This window comes from Mirounga angustirostris, unplaced genomic scaffold (assembly GCF_029215605.1).
Source record: "Mirounga angustirostris isolate CCGP_5_RB_7025 unplaced genomic scaffold, mMirAng1.0.hap1 SCAF_13, whole genome shotgun sequence".
NCBI classification, from domain to species: Eukaryota; Metazoa; Chordata; class Mammalia; order Carnivora; family Phocidae; genus Mirounga; species Mirounga angustirostris.
Genome location: NW_026991721.1, coordinates 6,380,767 through 6,398,123, shown reverse-complemented (window position 1 = coordinate 6,398,123; position 17,357 = coordinate 6,380,767). Strand labels below are relative to the sequence as shown.

At 39.2% G+C, this 17,357-nt stretch overlaps 1 protein-coding gene across 2 annotated transcripts in view; it reads left to right on the top strand.

Moving 5' to 3' along the window:
* The window catches only part of PACS1 (phosphofurin acidic cluster sorting protein 1), a 144,116-nt gene that overhangs the window by 37,152 nt on the left and 89,607 nt on the right, over positions 1-17,357 (top strand). The window contains exon 2 of one of the 2 annotated variants that reach the window (XM_064576150.1): positions 60-162. The exons of the other annotated variant lie outside the window; for it this stretch is intronic. The gene's annotated coding sequence lies outside the window, so the exon portion shown is untranslated. The remainder of the gene's footprint in view (positions 1-59; positions 163-17,357) is intronic. 2 annotated transcript variants of the gene reach the window in all.

Here is a 17,357-nt window from a genome sequence, read left to right as displayed (position 1 = left end):
TTCCCCCCATTTATTTATTTATTTATTTATTTCTCTCTCTTTCTTTTTTTTTTAAGTAGGTTGCACAGCCAGCGTGGAGCCCAGCGTGGGGCTTGAACTCATGACCCTGAGATCAAGACCTGAGCTGAGATGAACAGCTGCTTAACCCACTGAGCCACCAAGGTGCCCCTCCAGTTTTCCCTATTTCAGTAAATGGCACTATCATCCACCTACCTGCCCAAACCTAACCCATAGGAATCATCCTAGAATCTTCTTTTTTATACCTACCACATCTAACACTTTAACAAGAGCCATTGATTCTGCTTCAAGGAGGTGTTGAAACCATCCCTGTCTCTCATGTTTCTTTTGTTTTCCCTGTAGTTCAAGCCATCACCACCTGCATTGTAGCTGCCCACCTGATCTACTTCCACTCTTTCCCTTTACAATTCTCTACACAGCCAGTGTGATCTTTTTGAAATGCAAATCTGATCATTTTATGCTCCTGCTTAATACCCTCCAATAAAACCCAAATTTAGTATTATGGCCTATAGGATTCTATTTGACTTGGCCTCTGCCTGCCTCTCCAGCCTCATCTCTTACCCCTTCACCTAACCTAGTTCACTACATTTCTATCACACTGGCCTTTTCTCTGCTTTTTGAAAAGAAGTTCATTCTCTCCTTAGGGCTTTGCACTTGCAGTTCTCTTTGCCCGGAGTGCTTTGATCTCAGATAGTTACATGGCTGTCTCCTTTGTGTCATTCAGATCTCTGCTCAGATCTGCCTTCTCTGGTTGCCAAATTTGAATTAGACACACTGTTAATGTATTATTTTAACTTTTGTGTTACATTTCCTGTCCAAAATTATCTTTATTTTTGTCTCTTCTTTCCCACTCTTCCCTCCTCCCCCCCAAAAAAGATTGTAAATTGTACAGAAGAGGGATTATACTGTCTTGTTTATTGCTGCATCTGTAGTGCCAACAGTTCCTGACACACAGCAGGTCCTTAATACGTATTTGTTGAATGACTGATTACTTCTTTCACGGTTATAAGGCCAATGTGAGGATAGGAGCTGTATGAACTGAGAGTGTATGGACAGTGCCAAATTAGAAAATGAAGGCATTCAGAGCTGCCGGTGCCTTGCATATTCATAGCAGATTTAGTCGTTAGAATCCCAAACTGGAAACAACCCAAATGTCCATGAATAGATGAACAGATAAACAAATTGTGGTCCATACAATAGAATATTATTTGGCCATAAAGAGGAATGAAGTAGTGATACATGGTGTAACATGAATGAACCTTGGAAACATTATGCTGAGTGAAAGGAAGCCTTGCACAGAAGAGCCATTTATATGAAATTCTAAAAAAGACAAATCTAATCTACAGTGGCAAAAATGTTTAACTGGGGCCAGGGATGGCAGTAGTTTTTTGTTTTTTGTTTTTTTTAAGATTTTATTTATTTATTTGACAGAGAGAGACACAGTGAGAGAGGGAACACAAGCAGGGGGAGTGGGAGAGGGAGAAGCAGGCTTCCCACGGAGCAGGGAGCCCGAAGTGGGACAGGACCCCAGGACCCTGGGATCATGACCTGAGCCGAAGGCAGACGCTCAACGACTGAGCCACCCAGGCGCCCCAGGGATGGCAGTAGTTTGATTAGGATGAGACACACAAGAAAACTTTTGAGATTTGGGAAATGTTCTATATCTTGAATATGGTGGTGATTATACAGGTGTACAAATTTGTCAAAACTTATCAAAATATATAGTTAGAATGGGTCCACTTGATTGCATATAAACTATATCTCAAGAAAGTTAAAAAACTTCTGGTCTCTGCATTTAAGTGCATTTTGGATTTCTTTTGTCTTACTTACCTCCCTACTTTTTGGGCAGATGACTTTAAGTTTCAGGATGATCTAGCCATCTGCTGACTCATCCTAGACATGCTGTTTCTGAATCTGTCCCAACATTCTTTGGGTCTCTTGTCCTCTTATCTCTGGTTGTTAAAGCATCTTTTTTTTTTTTCCAGAAATGTTCTATTTAGTCACTAAAAAAGAGGGAGATTAGGTCTTCTTGATCAATTTTCTCCAATCTCCCAAAATTCCCTCCCTTCATTTTTCCACAATAACAGCACACTGAGAAACACGTTTGTACAAAAACCACATATTATCTTTTTAATTGCAGTGCTATTGGTTATTTTCAGATATGCTATTGGAACTTGCCTTTAAAGCTAGTTGGATTTCAGTACCAAAGGATAAGTATTTCAGTTGAAGCATGGCTGTTTTATAATAAAACAAGAAAAGAAAATGTTTGCACTTCATTTATCTTGATAGGAAGACATAAGCGTACATTTTAAACTCTCAGTTCTTTTTTTTTTTTAAAGATTTTATTTATTTATTCAACAGAGAGAGAGACAGCAAGAGCAGGAAGGGGAGTGGGAGAGGGAGAAGCAGGCCTCCCACCGAGCAGGGAGCCCAATGCGAGGCTCGATCCCAGGACCCTGGGATCATGACCTGAGCTGAAGGTAGTCACTCAACAACTGAGCCGCCCAGGCACCCCAACTCTCAGTTCTTTTAGATCGGACTTGTATATTTTTTTTAGTGAGGCATAACTGACATACTAGTTTCAGGTATACAACATAATGGTTTGATATTTGTGTTTGTTGCAAAAATGGTCACCACAGTAAATCTAGTTAACATCTACCATCATGACTTGTGTATTTGGATCACTTCAGAAATCTTATTCTTTCTGATTTATCTTGTTACTGTCAATATAACAGTGAACTAAAGGCTATCTACATTGAGATGTAGTGAATAGAAGACTGTCTAATCAAACTCTTGCTCTGTCATTAACATACTTTAATATCAAGCAAGTTTTCATCTTTTGTTTTAATTTTCTTTAGTTCATAGAATCATCTAGTCCTTTCTTTCTTTATTAAGACTTAATACACAAGTGAGATATGAATACAGCCTTATAAAGTATTTAAGCCATACACAGAGCATAATGTGAAAATCTTGGCAAAGCTTGCTCACTTCTCCCCACTCCCCAGACAAAATCACTGTTAAGAATTTGGCGTGGGGGCACCTGGGTGGCTTAGTCGGTTAAGCGTCTGACTCTTGATTTCGGCTCAGATCGTGATCTCAGGGTCCTGGGATTGGGCCCTGTGTCAGGCTCCACACTCAGCTGGGAGTCTCCTTGAGGATTCTTTCTCTCTCTCTCCCTCTGCCCTTCCCTCTGCTCTCTCTTTCTCAAATAAATAAATAAATAAATAAATAAATAAATAAATCTTTTAAAAAGAAAAAAGAATTTGGCATGTATTCTTCCAGATCTTTTCCTAAGCATTTACTACTATATATACAGATTCACATAAATACTTTACATAAGCTGAATCAGTGTGAGTTGATCAGCTTACTCTTCCTGAACAGGGTATCTTGGAGATCTTTCCATTTCTGTACTTAGAAGCCTCTCTCATTCTTTTTAATGGCTGTGTAGTTTTCCATAGAATGGACCAAACACATTTTAAGTAACTAATCCCACTAAATAGGTCTTTAGTTTATTTCTAATTTTCACTCTGTCAAAAAGTGGATTTAGATTAACGTAAGTAATTTGTGATTTTAGGGTTTTTTTCAGTTATATAACTATTTAAACTATTTTTTAAAACTTATTGGGGTATGGAGTACTTCAAGGACGTTTTAATATTGGAACAACACTATTTGAAACCTTTGCTTTAGAAGAAAAGGTTGGATGTAAGTTCTCCGTGAGTGTGGGTATTATTTAGTCTTACGTCTTCAGGGCTTTCTTTTTAGGTGTGATTATAGAGCAACAGCACCATAAGTAGTCACAAAATTATCTTAACAGTTTTTAATTACCTAGTTAGTTCAAAAGAAGCATACATCGCTAAGGAGTAGAACTAGATCACTATAAAAAATCAGCTGTTGGTTATAATGGTTGCTCTAGATTAATATTTTTCCCATTGAGCTGGAGTTACGCATATGTGAGAAATGTTTTCCCTCTTCATTTATTAAAAAGATTTTATTTATTTATTTGCCAGAGAGAGAGAGAGAACAGCAGAGGGAAAGGGAGAAGCAGATTCCCCCCTAAGCAGGGAGCCCGATGTAGGACTCGATCCCAGGACCCCAGGATCATGACCTGAGCTGAAGGCAGATGCTTAACTGACTGAGCCACCCAGGCACCCCATTCTCTTCATTTTTTTAAAATTTGATATCCTGTTAATGCACATCATTGCTATGGAACATTCAGTCATCCTCTGTTGATGACCAGCTGTTGCTAGTTTATTAGCAAACACACAAAAAAGTTGCTGCTTCACATTTTTTCCCCCTGTATCTAGGCAGATGCACAAATATGAAAAATTCTGATGTTTAAGTGGAATTAGAAAGTTACATTTTAAGCAGATGGGTTTGAGTATCTCAAAATCCCTCATGATAAAAGCGTGTTTTCTCAGCTCTGCTTTTGGGCAAATAGTGGGGGTGGAGAGCAGACTGACATTTGTTTTAACTACCCAAGGAAGGCCAAAACTGCCTTCCTGTTAGGTTTTGACTGCTTTCTTAGTTATGAAACAGTCAGAGGACACTGTTTTCTTTCATATTAACTGACCTCATTGTTAACCTCATCTTCCCTCCCCCCTTTTCTTATTTGGTTTTTGGTTTGCCTTTCCAATGTGTTATCACACTATGGAGTGAAGGCCCTGCAGTTGGTAGAAATTATTACTTTTCTCTGGTGGATTTAGTTGTCTTCGCTTTGAACTTCCTTCCTCTTAGGATTATCTGAGAAAACAGTATGGGTAGCCTATCACGTCTGAGGGTTTACATTCTTGTTAACCTTTTAATTTATTGTGATTAAGGTGAATTTTATTGATTGGTTGATTACGATGAATTTTAAAAGAAAACCACTTCCTCTATTTAAGAATTGCCTTGGCAAGAAGTTAGAAATTCCAGAACTTGGTTGCAAAGGAGTGTGTTGCTATTTGTTATGAATGAGTCTGCTTGGATCCCATGAAAGTTCAGATCCCATGAAAGTGTCTCTTATTATTAGTGTATAACTAGATACCTCAGTGAGAATGATTCTATACTTTAAGCAGCGCAGCAAATAGCTTCAAAAGGCAATGGGTAAAGTGAAGGGGCAGAGTTAATAAGCAGACGTAGCCCATGGATGTTGTTCACTGACTAAGCTTGAGACATTTGCCTTCTCTACCTTAACGTCATTTCTTTGCCTTTGGTCATTAGATATTAAGTTTATTGTGGATGAATGAGATTGTACTAATAAGAGGGGTCCAGTGTCTACCAAGAAGGCATTTGTAAATATGAATTATTGTGTATTATCTTTCTTTTTTTTTTTTTTTTAAAGATTTTATTTATTTATTTGAGACAGAGAGAATGAGAGAGACAGAGAGCACATGAGAGGGGGGAGGGTCAGAGGGAGAAGCAGGCTCCCTGCCGAGCAGGGAGCCCGATGCGGGACTCGATCCCGGGACTCCAGGATCATGACCTGAGCCGAAGGCAGTCGCTTAACCAACTGAGCCACCCAGGTGCCCCTGTGTATTATCTTTCTTAAGGATGATAGATTCTAGTAGAACTGGCTTTGGTTTGTCTTAGAGTATAGCTCTTAGGAGACAGGTATTTTAATAATTCAACAAATATACATTAGGCATTGCTATATGCCAGACATTTTGTAGGTTTTGGAAATAGTGGGGTGAACAAAATAGATAAACTTCCCTGCCCTCATGAAAATTAGGTTCTATTTGTGGAAACAGCTACTAAATAAGGAAACACAAGTAAAATAGTGTATAGCGTTGTTAGTGACGAATGCTAAGCAGAAAAAATAAAGCAGGGAAAGAAGTCAGGATGTGACAGGAGAGGTAGTGTGGGTAAATTATTATTGTAACTGGTTTATTTTTAAAAACTATGCATATTATTTTATGCATTCACAAGCATTGTTCTGAGAAGGGGTTTGCTGGCTTCTCCATTCTACCAAGGGGACTCATGGCATGGAAAAGGTTAAGGACCCTGCATTAGAGGGTCAGCCATCCAACTTTGCATGACTGAAAGATGTTTATTCCTGTGATAATGATGAGGTAGACTTTTCTGTATTTTTTCTATTATATATGGTAATGTGGCTTTTCATATTTTCTTTAAATGATTTCATCATTCATTTTTGAGGCTAGTTTGTAGGACAGTAGTTTTTTTCTTTTCTTTTTTTTTTTTAAAGATTTTATTTTTTGACAGAGAGAGACAGCGAGAGAGGGAACACAAGCAGGGGGAGTGGGAAAGGGAGAAGCAGGCCTCCCGCCGAGCAGGGAGCCCGATGTGGGACTCGATCCCGGGACCCCAGGATCATGACCTGAGCCGAAGGCAGACGCTTAACGACTGAGCCACCCAGGCGCCCAGACAGTAGTTTTTCTATTTGTGCTCTGCAGAACCCCATGGTACCCTGAAGCCTTTCTGGAGACCCTGGGGTCATTTTATTTTTTATTTATATATTTTTTATTTTTTAAAAAAGATTTTATTTATTTATTTGACAGAGAGAGACAGCGAGAGAGGGAACACAAGCAGGGGGAGAGGGAGAAGCAGGCTTCCTGAGGAGCAGGGAGCCTGATGTGGGGCTCGATTCCACGACCCTGGGATCATGACCTGAGCCGAAGGCAGGCACTTAACTGACAGAGCCACCCAGGCGCCCCTTATTTATATATTTTAAAGGTTTTATTTATTTACGTGACAGAGAGAGAGAGCACAAGCAGGGGGAATGGCAGGCAGAGGGAGAAGCAGGGTCCCCGCTGAGCAAGGATCCCCGCTGGGATCATGACCTGAGCCAAAGGCAGACACTTAACCGACTAAGCCACCTAAGCACCCCGACCCTGGGGTCATTTTAAATTTATGCCTAGATCTTTCTCATCAAGATTGGTCTAAACAAATTAATCATATGTCTGACCTTGAGCAGGTATAAGTAAAGAGAATAGATTGAGGGGTTGGTGCATATTTATGAGACATAACATATGCAAAAAGTGGGTGAACCGTTGGTTTAAGTCTTCAGGTGTGTGCCATTGAACCACTCTCAAAACCTTGCACTGGTATCTATTGTCTGTATAAAGATAAGAATTTCTGAGCTTGTTCCTCTTTTACCCCACCACTTTTTTTTGAGCCTCTATGTCAAGAATACAAATTAAGAAACAAATAAAAACATTGTTGCCCTCATGCTTGGGGGGAAACAGATGATTGAATAATCAATCACAGTATGTTATGGTAGGTGCTAGAATAGATATAGACCCAAGTTTCAGTGAGAACACAAAAGTGGAACACCTGTCCCAAGTGGGAATGGGAGATGATCCAGAAGGCCTCCTGCATCAGTGGCAATGGTGCTGAGTCAAGAAAAAGGCCATAGTCTTGCTATGTCGCTGGCTGCTTTTCCTTTGATCTCTTCCGAGTGAAAGTACTTTTTAGTTTAATGCAGGGTGGGGAGAGATTGCCCTCCACCCCACTACCTTTTTCTATAGCCCGCAAATCGTACCTTTTTAGTAGTTCAAAAAAAATCAAAAGAATGATAATATTTTGTGATGTGAAAATTATAGGAAATTCAAATTTATGTATCCATAAATTAAACTTCATTGGAACACGACCATGCTCATCTGTGTATTATCTGTGGCTACTTTTTTTCTCCTTAAAACTATAGAGTATTTACAACAGAGACCGCGTGGCTCACATGGCCTCAACTATTAAGGCCCTTTATAGAATAAGTTTTGCCAATTCCTGTTTTAATGCTCTCAGTGCCCTACTGAAAAGCAGGAGGCTGAAAACATGATGGTAGTTTCAAGTAATGAACAGGAAATGTTTGAGACTTTTCTTTTCCTGTCCCCCACTAAAACATAATGCACACACACTTCAGTGCACAGTAACAGGCATTTATGTCATTCTTGTTTTGTCTATTTTGAATGTAGTTATGGGGAAATTTTTAATTTTTTTTAAAAAGATTTGGTATGAGTCAAAATGAATACAGAATGTGCTTGCCTGAAGAGTAGGAAACATGGGGTTCACTTTCACTTGTGATGTAAACTAGCCAAGGGACATCAGGAAAGTCCTTTCACCTGCCCACAAGTCTCTAAATGATAGGGCTGACTGGTGAGTAAATTAGGCAACTGTCAGCTCATTAAAGACATTGCTGCATTGTGGAAGAAGTGTGCACTGTGGTGTCAGACAAACCTGTGTGAGTCCTGGCTCTCCTCCTTCCGGCTGACATGCCCTTGAGCGCCTTCTCTAAACTCTGTGTGCCTTAGTTTGCTCATCTGAAAATGTGGTTGAGAATGACCTTGTAAGAATGAAATGAGATTGTGTTCTTAAAACTCCTGGCACTAATAAGTGTTTAATGATTATTATCAGTCTGTGGGCTCCTATTACATATTATGAAACATTTTAAAAAGCAAAGAAGATCTCCCAGTAGTGTGTTTTAATTATTTACTAAAAACCCATCAACTGTGACTTAGTACATTTGCATTTTTGCTGGTACCTGGTTTCCTAAAACACTGAGTTCTTTGAACCAAGACTTTCCCTAAGTGGTACATTTTCTAGCTCTGTTTTAACTTGAATTGGCACAGAGAGTGTATATCTTGTCTTGTAAACACATTCAATCATGTTGTCATTTTACCATGCTTAAAGCCATTGATGGTAGGGAAAAAAGATTTTGTATGTCATACCATCTTTCCTCTGTATTAACTACGTTTTCCCTTTCCACCTATTCTGAATAATTGATTGAGTTGTTTAATGAATAATTTTAATCCCCCTTAGGAAGGTTAGTTTTGATGAGGTGAGAGGAGACTTAGACCAAGAAGTTCTAATGTTTGCTTAGTGTAATTTTTGATGGTGTAGAGGTAACATAGTTCTAGAGACTGTATTGGATTATCAATCAAGGGGTACCTGGCTGGCTCAGTTGGGAGAACATGTGACTCTTAATCTTGGCGTCATGAATTTGAGCCCCACATTGGGCATAGGGATTACTTAAAAACAAAAACCAAACTATATCCCTGGATTTTCAATCACATCGCTGCATTTTGTATCTTTGAATAACTTTCTTTTGATTTTCATCTCTGGAAGTCTGTTGAATACTAATTATATACTTTTTTTTTTTTTTTAAGATTTTATTTATTTATTTGACAGAGAGACAGCGAGAGCAGGAGCACAAGCAGGGGGAGTGGGAGAGGGAGAAGCAGGCTTCCTGCCGAGCAGGGAGCCCGATGTGGGACTCGATCCCAGGACCCTGGGATCATGACCTGAGCCGAAGGCAGACGCTTAATGACTGAGCCACCCAGGTGCCCGAATACTAATTATATACTTTAAGTAAAACCAATATGTGAAATATTTGTGTTTATGATTTGTATGTGCTTAATGAAAAAGGTATGGGATTCCACTAAATAGCCAACTTTCCTAGTAGAATCAAGATAATTATTTGAACTACGTGTGACTTTGTAAGATCATATCAATGTATAGTAAGCGAGACAAGTTTTAGACTGTAGTTAAGAACACGGGCTTTGGAGTCATATATTATGGCTGTGGTTCAAGGCCTATCTTTCCATTTACTTACTAGCTGTTTGTGGTCTTACTTCCTCATGGGGATACTAATACTCAGGATGGCTGTGAAGATGAAATAAAATTATACATGTGACGTGCTTAGCATGGTGCCTGGCGTACAGTGCGCCTCCATCACATCCATTGTTTTAGATTATCTTAGACATTTTGCTATCTTTAAATATAGAACTGAATCTTCCTATCTCTCAAGTTTCATTTTTTGCTACCTGGTATAAACTGCAGCCATAGTGAGCTAGTGGTAGTTTCCCTAAAGTTTCATGGCCTCTTTCATCTCTCTACATATACTTAAACTCTGTATGCTTAGAACACCTTCCTCCTTACTGCTTTTTCTCCTTTTACTACCCTTCAGAGCTCAGTTCAAGGGACATCTTCTCCAGGAAGCCTTCCTCACCCCCAGTCTTGTGTTTCCATGGAGTCTTATGTACACCTTTCAGCCGCCCACATTACATCGTAAGGAACTATTTACTTATCTGCCTATCTCTCTATCAGACTGTGAGCCCCTTAAGGGCAAGGCATTCTATACAGCTTTGGAAATACCCTGTGGTGGTGGACAAGACAGAACTGTTCTCAGGGCGTGTGCATCCTGGTGGGGAAGACAAATAGTTAAATGACCATGAGTGGACACAGGGCTGCAATAGAGCACAGAATGCGGTGGAGTGTTTAACAGGGGCTTTGGAACTTGTCTGGACACATTAAAGAAGCCTTTTTCTAAGGAAGTGATGTTTATTTAAATGGAAACCTGAAAGATGACATTGTAGGAGTTAGCTAAGTGAAAAGAGGGAAGAATTCCAGGAGGACAAACTGCATGGATGAGGTGACTTTGGGCAAGTTACTTAGCTTCTCTGTGCTTCAGTTTCCTCATTTGTAAAATGAGAATAATATCTCTACCTCATAAGCTTGTTGTGAACATAAAGACTATATTTTCAGTCATTATCTTCCAATTTGTATTCCTGAAATGAAGCACAATCATTCATTCAGGCTCGCTTCTGGGTCCAAGTTTACTTACTGAATTGCTAAATGTGTGCATCCACTTCACTGTACTTTTCCTTGTAACCTTGTTCTTTACCTGTTCTAAAGCCTTTCTCATGTTTTAATGACAAGAACAGGGTAATTTGTTTTGGTTTTTTGTTTGTTTTCATTTTAGAGATCAAACTGGCATTCACTGTTGTATAAGTGTTGCGGAGTGCAAAACTTTTTTAAGTTAAATGCTATCAGTTAGAATGTTTTCACCTTCAAGAAACAGAAACACCAACTCTATGACTTGAACACACATGATATTTCAGATGACAAGGAGTCTCGAGATATAGGGTGACTCCAGTGCAGGTTAACTTAGCAGCTCAGCAAAGACATTGAGGACCCCAGTTCATTCCATCTTCCTGCCCTGCCATCCTCAGTGCATTCACTTGTCGTGGATGGCTCCCCATGGTCTCAGGTAGTCTGTTGTGATCTCAGGTGACTGTCACCAGAATATCCAGCTGAGAAAGAGGGACTGTTTCTTTCCATATCTCTCTCTTTCTTGATGGACATTTAGGTTGTTTCCACCTTCGGGCTATTGTGAGTACTGCTGCTATGAACTTTGGTGTATGATAAATTCTTTTTAAAATGCAGCATCATTTCATTAATACACAGACCCAAATCTTGTTGCAATTAAATTTCTATTTTTGGCATCATTTGATATAATGAAATTCCAGTATTTGAAATATTTTGAGACACCAACTTGCTGTTTAATGGGATTTGATCCCATACTCAAGAAAATATGAACCAAATAACTGAAAGGGATCTTTAAAATAATTTCATTCCATCATCTATTTTGAAGGTGTTTTAGATTCAGAGTGATTTTCAGGGTCAAAGAGCTAAGTCACATTAAGTAATTCAAAGTGAATGAGAGTGTGCATTAGTCACTCATTTGATTAGAGTTACCAGTGTATCTTTTGTCTCTGGTCTTATTCTAACTAAAATCTAAGTATGCCTATGTAAGTAAAACAAAATGGAAAACTGGGATAGTTTAGGTATCCAAGTAATTTAAGAAGAAAATGATTCACTTTTGCTTGAAATATCTTGTCAACTTTAGTACTTATTTTTCAGATATTTGCCACTCTATGTGTTAGTGTTCATACTTACCAGTGAGGTTCTGTTTTTCATGCTCTATTTTGTGATTTCTATCAATAGTGGTTTCATAGTTCGATACAGTAATCTCTGCCATAGAAAATAAAGGAGAATTAATTTTCCATCTAAATAGAGGAGAGAGATGATGATATAGGATTGTTGATGTTATTGCCCTGGTAAATTGCCAGCTTTGAATTTCTTCTTTTGCTTTCTTCCTTTTAAATTTTTCTTTTTTTTTTTTTCTGATTGCAAAAGTAAAACACACTAGGAAAAAAGGTTAAATAAGTAGTAATTTTTAAAATAAAAATTGGAGATTTCTTGGGAGCCCTCCCCTGGGGTAACGGTTGTTGATAGTTAGCTACACTAATTCCCTTCCATAGTTTATAAGGGTACATATATACATACACATACAGAAATAATTTTGTATTGTACATTCTCTTCTGTGACTTGCTTTGTTCACTGAACTCTGTATCTTGTGTTATTTTAAACCCTTGCCAAATACAACCGTTCTGTCATGGGCTTCCTCTTCTTTGCATGATCTTTTTTGCACATGTCTTCTGCTAGCAGCTCCTCCAAGTCTACTTCTGATTCTTTATGTGCACTACTGTGCTTATTATGCAATTTGCACATAATATTTGTCAAAAGAATGGTAGAATCTTAGGGATAGAGATATTTCTTAAAGATCAACTGGTCTTACCTTTTGATTTTGTGGAAGAGGAAATCAGAACCTAGGTAGGTTGATTTGCAGACTTCACACGGTTGTTTCGAAACAGCGGCAGTGGCCTGCTAGGAAAAGCTCCAGACCAGGAGTGAGAGTTCCTTTTTTGGGCTTTACTTTGCCCTTGACTCCTAGTAATCTGGGTGTTTCCTTGTTCTGAAACACCTTAGTCACGACAGTTTCCAGCACAGTATTGACTGGAAACAGATTCATAACCGGCAGACAGGTAATCCCTGCATGAGTAAATGCCAGTGGAACCAGAAAACTGGGTCTTGCTTTCCTTAATTGGAGACTGACTTAGAATCAGATATTGAACTGACAAGAAAGTATTAGCCATTAGAAAAAGACTTTAAATTACTGATCTGTCCATATTTAGATTTTCTTAAAATCATTTCCACTGTATGTAACACTGAAATCCTTTGTGGTTGTCTGCTACAAAAATGAATCTTTGACCTGTCAACTTTAAATGCTTTTGACACCATTGGGAATTTTGAGAATTCTTAATTTAATCTGTGCTTGTCCAGGGGTGGGGGCAGGAATGAGGGAGAGCTCTATTCTTTTGCTGAAGGTCATGCTGTTTGTGAGCATAGGCCTGTGCTTCTGGACTTTATATTACCAGGTAGTGGTTACTGGCATAGCAAGTATCGTGTTCTAACTTTTATTTCTGGAGGCAGTAAAGAACCAGCCAAGCACAGAGATGAGTGGGAGGTGACTGGCAATGAAGGGCCCTGTAGCTATTAGTGCAACACTTTGCTGCAGGTGGGAGAGGGTTTTATCAGAGTGGGAAGAAGGAGAGGCCCCAGTAGTTCTGCTAATGACTCTAACTTCCTCTGCATAACTAGTAATAACATGCTTCTCCACTGGACTTTGGTGAGGTTAAAATGTAAAGTTCTCTTCTTCCCCATCCCAAATCTCATGACTTCTGTCTCTCTCCCTCTCTCTGTTTTTGTTTTGTTTTTTTAAGATTTCATTTTTTAGTATTCTCTACACCCAACGTGGGGCTTGAACTCCCAACTCCCGAGATCAGATGTCTCATGCTCCATCTACTGAGCCAGCCAGGCGCCCCTCGTGGCTTATCTCTTTAATTAAACTGATTCTTACTCTCTTTTGTGATAACTTAGTTCTTGTCAAGCAGGGACTTGTTCTGCCAAAGAGAGCAGGAAGGTCACGTTACAGGGCCCTCTGGTTCCTCGTCTACATAATGTCCATAGCCCTTTCTCTCGTAAGACTCATATTGTTTAGACTCACATATTTCCCCAAAGGGAAGGAAGAGGCATTAAAGTAGAAACACTACTTAACTCAGCAGGTTTTTCTAAATGACCAGTGATGTTTGAGTTATTGTAACCTTCCAGTGATTCACTGTTCATATTTCTATGTGCCTGTTTTCTGGTTGGTAAAATGTGGAAGTTTTGGACTCTGGAGGAGAGCTGTAAAGGACTAATAAAAGAAGCTGGACTGAGTCAAGGATAGAGAAGGGCCTTTCCTCAGCAGAGAATTGCATGGTCATCATCATTCACTGAGTGCTGTCTGTGTGCAGAGCTGTCTGTGTTCAGAGCTGTCTGTTAGGGACTGAGTAGAGGTGTAAGACTGTGTTTCTTCTCTCAGGAGCTAAAAATATAATCAAGAAGCTATGACATGCACAAAAGATGAACATGGCAGTTTATGTACACTGTGTAACTTCAAGTAAGTGATATGTGGATATAGCAGTTAGAACCATCTAAAATTTCAGACAGTGACTCAAGAAGTACTCTTCCTTTACAGCAACAACCCTAGTCCAGAAACAGTCTGTTTAATGGGGATTGATGTCCTATACTTCTCTTGATTAAATGAGTCTTATACACTATAATAATTGCTTTTATTTTCAATTAGTTGAGGAAAAGACTATGTTTTCCCAAAAGTGAGACAAAAAGAGAATATGAGACATTATATATAACTCCTGATAGTAAAGTGGCCTTGCCAACTAAAATGGGACCTGAATTTTTTAAAACCTCTAGATCTTACTACAAAGTTGTAGGGAATGCAAGGAACAGAGAAACATGGTAAATGTTTTTTAGGGATGCAATCAGCATAGTCCAAACTGTAGGTGTTTTATAGGACAAACAAGCCAGTTTCTTCAACAAATAAATTATAAGGAAGGGGAAAAGGATGAAAGGGGTACGTATGGATAAAAAGAGATTTAAGAGATGAATGAGCCAAACGTAATATATAGATCTGATTCAGACAAACAAAATGAGGGAAAAAATGTGAGGCAGTCTGGGAATTGTGAATACTGACTATTTGGTGATATTGAGAAACTTACTGTCAGTTATTGTAAATGTGAAAATGGTACTATGGTTATGTTTTAAAAGAATATCCTTTGGAGTGCCTGGGTGGCTCAGTCAGTTAAGCGTCTGCCTTTGGCTGAGGTCATGGTCCTTGGGGTCCTGGGATGCAGCCCCGCCTCGGACTCCCCCCTGAGCAGCTTCTCCCTCTCCCTTCTGACCCCCCTCATGTGTGCGCATCCTCTTTTTTTCTCTCTCTCTCTCAAATAAATAAATAAAATATTTTTTTTAAAAAAATATCCTTTAGAGATACATATTAAAATATTTACATATGAAGAGAAGTGTTGTCTAGGAATTGCTTTAAACCAATGCAAGCAGGGGTGTGAGCTGGGATATGGATGAGACAGGATTGGTCATGCTTTAAAAAATTGTTGAAGCTGGGCGCCTGGGTGGCTCAGTTGGTTAAGCGACTGCCTTCGGCTCAGGTCATGATCCCAGGGTCCTGGGATCGAGTCCCACATCGGGCTCCCAGCTCAGCAGGAAGCCTGCTTCTCCCTCTCCCACTCCCCCTGCTTGTGTTCCTGCTCTCACTGTCTCTGTCAAATAAATAAATAAAATCTTTAAAAAAAAAAAAATTGGGGCACCTGGGTGGCTCAGTCGTTAAGCATCTGCCTTCGGCTCAGGTGATGATCCCAGGGCCCTGGGATCGAGTCCCACATCAGGTTCCCTGCTCGGCGGGAAGCCTGCTTCTCCCTCTCCCACTCCCCCTGCTTGTGTTCCTGCTCTCGCTATCTCTCTCTGTCAAATAAATAAATAAAATCTTAAAAAAATAATAATAATAAATAAATAAATAAAATAAATTTTTTTCACTAAAAAAAAATTGTTGAAGCTGACTGTTGGATACATAAGGTTCATTATATTGTTCTATTGTTATGTTTGAAATTTTCCAAATATAAAATTAAACCTGCTTAAAAAAAACACAAAGATGGGTATCTTGACAGAAGGCAGTCAATGTTTGCCTGCAGCCAGGGTAGAGAAGTAGACTAACTACATGAGGGTACTTTTGGGGTGACAGAAATAGTCTGTATTTTGACCATGGTGGTGGTTACAAAGGTGCATACGTTTAAACTTGTCAAACTGTTCATTTAAAATGGGTGCATTTCATTGAATGTGAGTTATACTGTAATCAAGTTGATTTAAAAACTGATTAAAAGTTAGTAAGGAGGGTTTTCACATGTTGTACAGTGTCAAATAGTAATTTCAGAGGTTTGTTGCTACCTAGCCACTGCCAGGCAGTGGGAATTACCTGACTCATGCTACATTTCTATTTTTTTTCTCACTTAAAATTAACTTTTATCACTCACACTTCTGATTTTGCTGTTGCATCTCTGATGTTCCCTTGCAGCTATAGAGTTGACTTGAATTTTGTGGTATGTTTGTTTGTGTGTCTGTCATCCAAATGGACATGCATTTTAATGCTAGAAGAAATAATGCGAGGAGGGACATCTAGCCATCTCCAGTGATAATTTATTGATCATTCATTTGGCTACATAATAGTCAAGAATTATAATAGATGTACTAAATGTACACCTGAGGTGAAAATGGTTCAGTTGGGTTCTAATTTTGATTTTTCATCCAATCTACCAAGCAACAAAACCACTCCCACAGTCAGCATTTATTGAATGTATTCTTTTACCAACCACTGTGCTGAGTTCTGGGTTTATGAGGATGAATATGATAGAGTTCTACCCATGCGATCTAACTCTCAGGGTAGGAAGATAGTTGTGTAAACATATAATCTCAGCAGTCTGATAAATGCCACAGTAAAGGTGGGTGCAAGTTACAGTGTGGCTACATTTACACTCTGACATGGTACCCTCCTGGCTCCCTTCCTTGCCTGGTGAGTCAACTGACAGAATGACAGGCAGTTTGGGAAAGGCAGTTGAAAGAGAAGGAACATTCCTTTGCCCTGTAAGCTTGTTACTTTTTCTTTTAGTTCTCAAGTGCAGAGTTTAATTTATCATATGACTCAGTTCATAGAACATTATATTGATATCATAAGACTGTTCTCTTGTTTTATTATTTCTCATTAATTATTCTCATTTTCTGTTTCTTCCATTCCCATCCCCATTCCCATTAGCATCTTTTCTCATGTGTTTAATATTTTTCTTTGGATACGTTTGTATCCCTGTATGGTATTTTTTTTAAATAAATTTATATAAATAGTATTATGTTGTAATTCTCATTCTGATCCTTTTTAGTTTTTTAAAGATTTTATTTATTTATTTGACAGAGCGCACAAGCAGGGGGAGCGGCAGGCAGAAGGAGAAGCAGGCTCCCCGCTGAGCAAGGAGCCCAATGCGGGACTCAGTCCCAGGACTCTGGGATCATGACCTGAGCCAAAAGCAGACGCTTAACTGACTGAGCCACCCAGGCATCCCTTGATATCTTATTTAAAAGATCTTTTCCCGGGGTGCCTGGGTGGCTCAGTCGTTAAGCGTCTGCCTTCGGCTCAGGTCATAATCCCAGGGTCCTGGGATCGAGCCCCGCATCGGGCTCCCTGCTCCGTGGGAAGCCTGCTTCTCCCTCTCCCACTCCCCCTGCTTGTGTTCCGTCTCTCGCTGTGTCTCTCTCTGTCAAATAAATAAATAAAATCTAAAAAAAAAAAAAAATATCTTTTCCCCATCTTCAGGTCACTAAGAAATTAC